The 7,479-nt window shown below is 33.0% G+C and overlaps 1 long non-coding RNA gene across 1 annotated transcript; it reads left to right on the forward strand.

Annotated features, from left to right (window-relative positions):
• The first annotated feature begins 1,235 nt into the window (after positions 1-1,235).
• Positions 1,236-2,096, forward strand: LOC141719917 (uncharacterized). Its single transcript, XR_012574185.1, has 4 exons — positions 1,236-1,370; positions 1,464-1,556; positions 1,774-1,866; positions 1,976-2,096. It is a non-coding gene; the product is annotated as an uncharacterized LOC141719917 (long non-coding RNA).
• Positions 2,097-7,479: the final 5,383 nt, after the last annotated feature.

The raw sequence follows: 7,479 nt of genomic DNA on the forward strand, positions 1-7,479 counted from the left end.
TATAATGTATGTCTATAGTTTATCGATTGTAATATATATCTACTCTATATTTCAGAATATTCCAGAATACGAAAGAAAAAGGTTGATGCGAAAGAAAGAGAACGCTGAGATGATAGAGAAGCTCAGCATAAATAAACTGTCAGCTGATCTTGGTAACAAAAAGGACAAACCAAAAGAGAAAGTACAGGAGGATGATGATTCAATGCTAGAGTTTGATCGGGAGTACATTCCTGGACACGATAGTTTATCTGAGGATGAAAAGGATACTGCAGAGGTTATGTCAAAGCAGGTTAGGCAAAGAAAAAAAATTAAGCTAGTTTCTGCAGGTAAAAAAATGAACAATACTGCCCCCCGAAGAACACGTTCAGCAACAACTCCTTCGCAAGTAAAAATATAATTTGTTAATTCTTCTATTTTATAATTTATCTACTATATTAGTCTGTCATTATAATCTATACTAATTATGCTTGGATGACAGATTCCAAATTTGCCCCCATCCCCAACTGAAAATGCACCCCATCTGCCAACCGAACAACTACCACCTCCTCCTCCATTGACAGATGGTTTACCTCCTAACTTGCCCCTGAGAGCAGGGCCAGTGCCTCCCAAAAATCGTAATGACGGAATTGGTTCAATGGAGGCTTTTTGCTAATGCGAAAACGTAAAAAGGACTTGGAATTTGTGAATGATCATGTGGATGAGGGTCCTGGTCAAACTCAAGACGAGACACATGAAATTCCATCAGGTCCTTATAATTGTTTTTTAAGTTGATTAAATAGTAGTTTCAATATTGACAATACTCTTGGAACATTAATTAGTTTATTTGTTCTATTTTAGGTCCATCAAAAGTAATAAAGCGTAGAGGACCGACATTAATGAAGGATGTGTACACAAGGGACCCTAGCAAAAAGAAGGTTATTAAGTTGAATTCAGAATTTCAGGCCGTGGCAGACGATCCCAAGGTCTTATCTTAATACAAAAACTTCTTAGGGACCTTGGCCAGGGAGTCTGTGCCACTTGATTACATCAGTTGGCATAAATATCCTGAAAGTGAGAAGGAGAGGCTATGGCAATTTGTTAACGTAAAATACAAAATTTTCTATTGTCTATCTCACTGGATACAAAATTTTCTACAATATGGCTAATTATTTTAATTGATTTACTAGAAAAAATATATCATTCCCGAGGAAGGAAGAACCTTTACACTGCGGACTATTAATGATTTGTGGAGGTTGCACAAAAGTCGGGTTAAGAAAGATCATTATCTACAATATGATAATGATGAGGATAGGCTAAAAAATAAGCCTAGTTTTGTTTCAACTGAAGTATTCAAGGTGCTGCTCAAATACTGGGGGGATGAGGAAATTCAGGTATATAAATTGATATCGCTCAACTAGATAATATTCAACCTTTTTTTATGTAGTCTGTTTTTTAATACTTTGTTCACTTCACTTAATTGTCAGAGACGATCTAAGACTGCTTCAGAAAATCGTGCCTTGATTGTAGAAACACACACAGCTGGTCGTACAAGTTTTGCGCAAATTGGAGAGAAAATAGTAAGTCATGTTTAAAGCACGGTGTTACTTTTATTAAGAAAATGTATGTAGTTTCGGAGTCTTGAATATATTCTGGTTGAACTTGGTCTAATAAATAAATAAAAATCATAAGTAGTAGTATAACTTTTAATGTGCTTATGAAATCCCAAATTCTATATTTCCTTAGTTTCATTCTATAGTTTTTAATGTTATGACTTCAATTCCATTCTGCTGGCAGAAAGCTGAGAACAAAATCGAACCTAAAGAACCAGCTCCCTCGGATCTTGTTTACGTTGAAACTCGTAAACGAAAGCCAGGACGTAAATACAAGGTAAAAGATCACTTTGACAAAATTGATAAATTTGCACTTGTAAAAAAAATATTATCGCTCGGCTCTAGTTAAACTTAATTGTATTTTCTGATCCCTCAATATTTGGCAGACTACAATTCCTACCGATGACAAGGATGAAAATGGACATGCTCAACATGATATTGAAGATGGTTCTCATGGGGCAAACAACAGTGCTCACACAGAAAAGAAATCAAAAAAGCCAGCCCATGGACCGAATTGGCTTATTGGAAGATCAGGCCGAATGAGGAAAACTGTTAAGCTAGATGTGCCAGCATTTAGTCAGAGTTCTAGTGCTAGTATTGATGTTGCTGATTTGAAAAAGTCAATAAAGGAGGAACTTCTTACTGAAATGCAGGAGATCATTGACAAAAAGGTTCGGGAGAAACTGTCAAAGGTAATAGGCAGATTGGGGGATATAGTTCCTGATTTTAATGATATTGCTGTTCAAGAGCTATATTCTGATGTTGATGAAGGCCAGAGTGAGGGGGGTGAAGACATAAATGCTCAGTGATTTCCTGTTACTAGCTAGCTGTTTAATAACTTTTGGTTGGATACTTTAATGTACTTGTTAACTAGCTAGCTGATTAAGTAGACTATATATCCTTGAACTTGAACTATGTTTGGTTATGGATGTTCTGACTTGTGGTGTTTATCGACTTTGTTTCGACTTTAAACTAGATGTTTGGTTTGTTATTTTGATGGTTAGTTGGTTATTTTGAGTTGCAGTTGGATATATTATTTTCAAGAGAATATATGCATGTTTGAATTTCTGGTAACAGCTGGTATTCCAATATATGTCTAAATGTTGCACAGAAATATTGCCCAAAAACAAAAAAATTATTACAATAGGATTTCAAATGTAGCATACAACTGTTGCCTTGCAAGCTAAAAAGTATTACAATAGGGTTTCAAATGTTGCATACAATTGTTGCTTTAAAATATAAAACGTATTACAACAGGGTTATAAATGTTGCAGACAAATGTTACAATAGGATATTGTAACACTAAAAAAAGTTACTAAAAATGCTAAAAATGTTACAATCGTGTTTTAGCATGGGGTTATTGTAATACTTGACAAATGTTGCAATACACACACAACATGTTGCAATAGGGGTCTATTGCAACGGCAGCAAATGCAACACCGAATTTTGGATAAAATGTTACAATAGATGATATTGCAACACATTCGACCCCTAATACAACGTTTTTTTGGGCTTGCAATAGCCAATATATGGTGTAGTGATTTGAATATTCATTCGAGGGCTTATGACTCTTTATATTATTTATTGAATATTATTTCGAATATTATTCGAGGGCTTATGACTCTTTATATTATTTATTGAATATTATTTCGAATATTATTCGAGGGCTTATGACTCCGCTTATTACTGCAATATATTCTTTATTTTATTAAAGAATAAGGTGTCAATAATCAAACTTATTTTCGATTATTCAAATAAAGATAGTACTTTCGTATAAGTATATCTTTGGTTATTTAATACTCGTTTCAAGTATAAGTTTTAATACTTCTACTTCAATTATTTTTATAAAGATTATTCTTTATGGGAATATTATTTAAATAATAATATTCAGACATTTTCTAAATATACTGGGGACTGATTTACTTCATTAAATCAGCTTTACTCCAAACACTCTTTAAAGTGTTTTCGAGTCTTCAAAATGATTTTTAAAAGTTAGAGCGGATCCCAAAACTCATTTTTTATATTTAAGATCTTCCTTTTTAAGGGGATTTAAATACTCGCTCAAAACCTGAGGGATCCGGCTCTGTGGTGTATTTTATATTCGCAACAAGGTTGCAGTTTTGGTAAATGAATTGATTACTTACCCAACGTTCGGGAAGTAAGTCCATCTATTTGAGTCGGCATAAGCAACATGGGCTCAGTGGGCGTCCATGATAGTTTAAGTGGCTCAGTGGGAGTCCATCAAATGCATAAGTGTCTGAGTGGCAGTCCAGCATAAGGTCCTATTGCGACCAGGGTGATGACCAGTGGGGAATTCGTCCATCTACTAGTAGAAAAAGTTACTTATGGGTATCTTTGCCTGATCAGCAAGATATCTGGTTTATGCCAAAATTCTTTTCCTTTCCAAATTTATTGGATATTGCAACTCTGTTCATACTTTACATGACAGAGGTTTTCAGGAAATTGTATAAAGAAGATGTATATGTGGATATATATATATATCAGAACTTAATGAAGTATATCATAACTTCATTTCCTTTAATAATATTTCAAAGATTTAATCTATTCAAATCTTGTCTTGTAGTCTCATCTATGTGATGAACTGTTGAAAGCTCATTATACTTTGAACAGTGGTAGTTCAAGTAGCTTTATAAATGATATAAGTGTAGTGAAGTATTTGGTAACTTCATCCTTTGTTTTTACTTATATCTAGTAAGTAATTATCTTACGTTTGATAAAAGATTCGAGAAAGTATCCATTTAGATACTTATATCATTGTTATCACTATATATTATCTTGCGAGCTGTAAGGCTCACTCTTGCTTTATTTCTTCATCACACAACAACAGTTAGGAAAGATGGCCAGACTCCAGCAGACCCAGCGCAAGCGTGTGGGAAGTGTCCCGCGTCTTCCCGATGATGTTCTAGCTGCTATAGCTGCAGAGGTAGATCTATTGTAGATCAGACCATCTACTTTTGAGAATCAATTATGTATAATTATAACTTGTGGCAGATAATGGCAATTAACTGTAAATTTATTAAGTAATCATTTTAGGTTGTAATAACTTTTAAATTGTGGATTCAAAGACTTGTACTTATTTAAATTTCATCTCTGAGACTATAACGGGTTGTGGTATGTGTTAGTGTGGGGTCACAGCATAAGGTTATTATTATTAATTAAGTGAAGTGATATTGTGGAAAGAAAGACCGTGACGACCCGGATCCCCGACCCCGGATCTGGGGGTGTTACAATATAGCCCCACGAGAATAGAAAGAATGCCATTACTTGCGAGTACAAACAAACCAAACTGGATACAAGTTCGCATCTATACCCTGCTGATCAGCCAGGATACAGTGCAGATCTATATCCCACTATATAGATCCTGTCGGGCACTTAGGCACTACGACCCATCTCAAGGATCCGGTTATGTCCCGGTCCTTAGAATTAAGTAAACTTAATCCCCAAAGTATCATTATCCAGTCTATGGAATAGAAACCGGAACAACCGATATGCTTTGATATATTCTAATCACCAGAATACATCAATATTTGTGCGTAACAATAGGAATATGAAAATTGAATTCAAATGACAAGGAGAAATCAAGAATCAAAATGAAATATGAACAAGAGAATCAAAAGAGTGCAAGCGTGATAAGAATTTGAAGAAATATCACTATTCTGAAAATAGAATAGGGGAAAAACTTGACTTCTGCGCGACTCACTGCAATTATGTCACCTTCATCTATCACCGACTCAACCTGCCTTGATGGCTTAGCTTCTAGTAGAGAAATAGACTGGTTTAGTCATTTCGTACTTCAATTGCGTCTTGAACCGACTTTACATCGTTCCTATTGTCTACCCATGCGCTTATGACTGACTCGAATATTACATATTAGCAAGTAAGACTCGATTAACCACATAATACACATAAGCACATAAGCACATAATCATTTTTATAGTTAAAAATCATTTTTAGAATCAAAATCGACTCGTTGATCGCTCAACTGATCATTATCTGACTCGTTTCCTATTTTTCGGAATTTTTCGGACTCATCTCGGCACGCGACTCGACTGATAATTAAACAAAAAAACAAATTCAACTAATTTCTAGAATAAATTAGGTCTTAATATTATTTTAATGAAAAGAATTTATTTTTTTGAGTCAAAGGGCTTTCGTTTCGCTCGAATCGGACTAACGGTCTAATTAATATCAATTAAATACGGATAATTCAATTTAATATTCAACATAAATAATTATTACTAATTTTTAACCCTAAAATAATTTTTAAATCATTTTTTAAGAAAAATCAGAATTAAAAAAGATTTTTCTATAATTTTTGGAATTAAAATGAATTTATTATGATTTATTGAAAATTATTTAATTAATTATCAAAATAATTAATCATTTTTAAATAATTAATAAATAATTGAGAAATAATTGAGAAAATAATTAAATTTGATTTTTAGAAAATATTTCAGAATTATTTTTAATATAAATCAATTAATTAACTAATTTATAAAATAAATATAAATGATTTTTATAATTAATAAAATAAAAGTAAAAATTAAATCAAGAAACACTTGTCAAAAAATGAATTCTGACAATAACGGATCAAAGGCGGGTTGAATTTGGGTCAGAAACCGAGTTGCCAAGAACAATCCGGGTCGGGATAAACACACTGAAAAATTCCCAGATTCCGGTGGGTTCCCCAGACTCCGGCAACCTCGATTCAGGCCAAAATCAGTACCGTTTGTACTGATTTTTACAGGGTTTTAACTCGAAACAACTTCCCCAATCTGATTCAGGCCAAAACAAACCACAAACATCACGGGATCACCATCTCCGGCCAGAATCGTCATGAACTCCGACCAAAATACGAAATCACAGAATCGTACATAAAATCAAACATTCTATAGTGCAAACTGAAGCCAAGAACACATACAATCGAAGCCCTAACATCTTAATAACCAAATATTCACAGAAATTACAGAGTTGTGATTCAAAAATCGAACATAAACCCTAATAATCGTGAATCACTATCCAGACATCGTTCATTCAATTAAATACCATGAATCGGCTGTAAATCATCTAACAAAGCTATATCAATCATCAAAACCTCATAATAACCCTAGAATCAAAAAGTCCTAATTCGAGTATAAACCCTAGAAATCGAAAATCAAAAACTACGAATCAAAACATGAAATTGATACTAGAAATGGAAAGAACAAATCAAGACCTTTAATTTCAGTACTTGAATCACACGATTTGATGAAGAAATCAGCTGGAAATCCTTGATTGATTCTTCGACCCGACTTGGTTCTACCCGACCTGGTTTGCAGAGAATTTTGATTAATTTCTGATTTTTAATTAATAATTATAGTTAATTAAATAAAAATTAGGCTATTTATACTAGTAAAATTAATACTCCTAAATAAAATTAAGGCCCTAATTCTACACTTTTTAAAATTAATAAGCCCCTAATTTTATAATTTTTGAGTATTAAAATTTAATTTATAAATATTTTATATATGCCAAAATTTCTCAAAAATTGTGAATAATACAAAAACACAAAGAAATGGTATAAATAAAAGTCTTATAATTTTATAAAAATAAAAATATGATTTTTGTGGGGTTTTTAACACCCAATGGGGCCCAGAAAAGTCATTTTTCGCAAAACGAGAAAATTTATAAAATACCTAGATGTTCAGAATAATGCAATGGTAAAAGTCGTTTGATGAAAAATAAGGCCCATTATTTTATTTGAAATACCTGCTTTAAAATCATGGTTCGGGTCATAAAACGTTTGAAATGAAATCTATAAATGAAAAATAAAATACCTTGAAAGTACCTTAAAAATACCTAGACGACACAGAATGCACATAACACATGG

Source organism: Apium graveolens, chromosome 1 (assembly GCF_009905375.1).
Source record: "Apium graveolens cultivar Ventura chromosome 1, ASM990537v1, whole genome shotgun sequence".
In the NCBI taxonomy this organism is placed as follows: Eukaryota; Viridiplantae; Streptophyta; class Magnoliopsida; order Apiales; family Apiaceae; genus Apium; species Apium graveolens.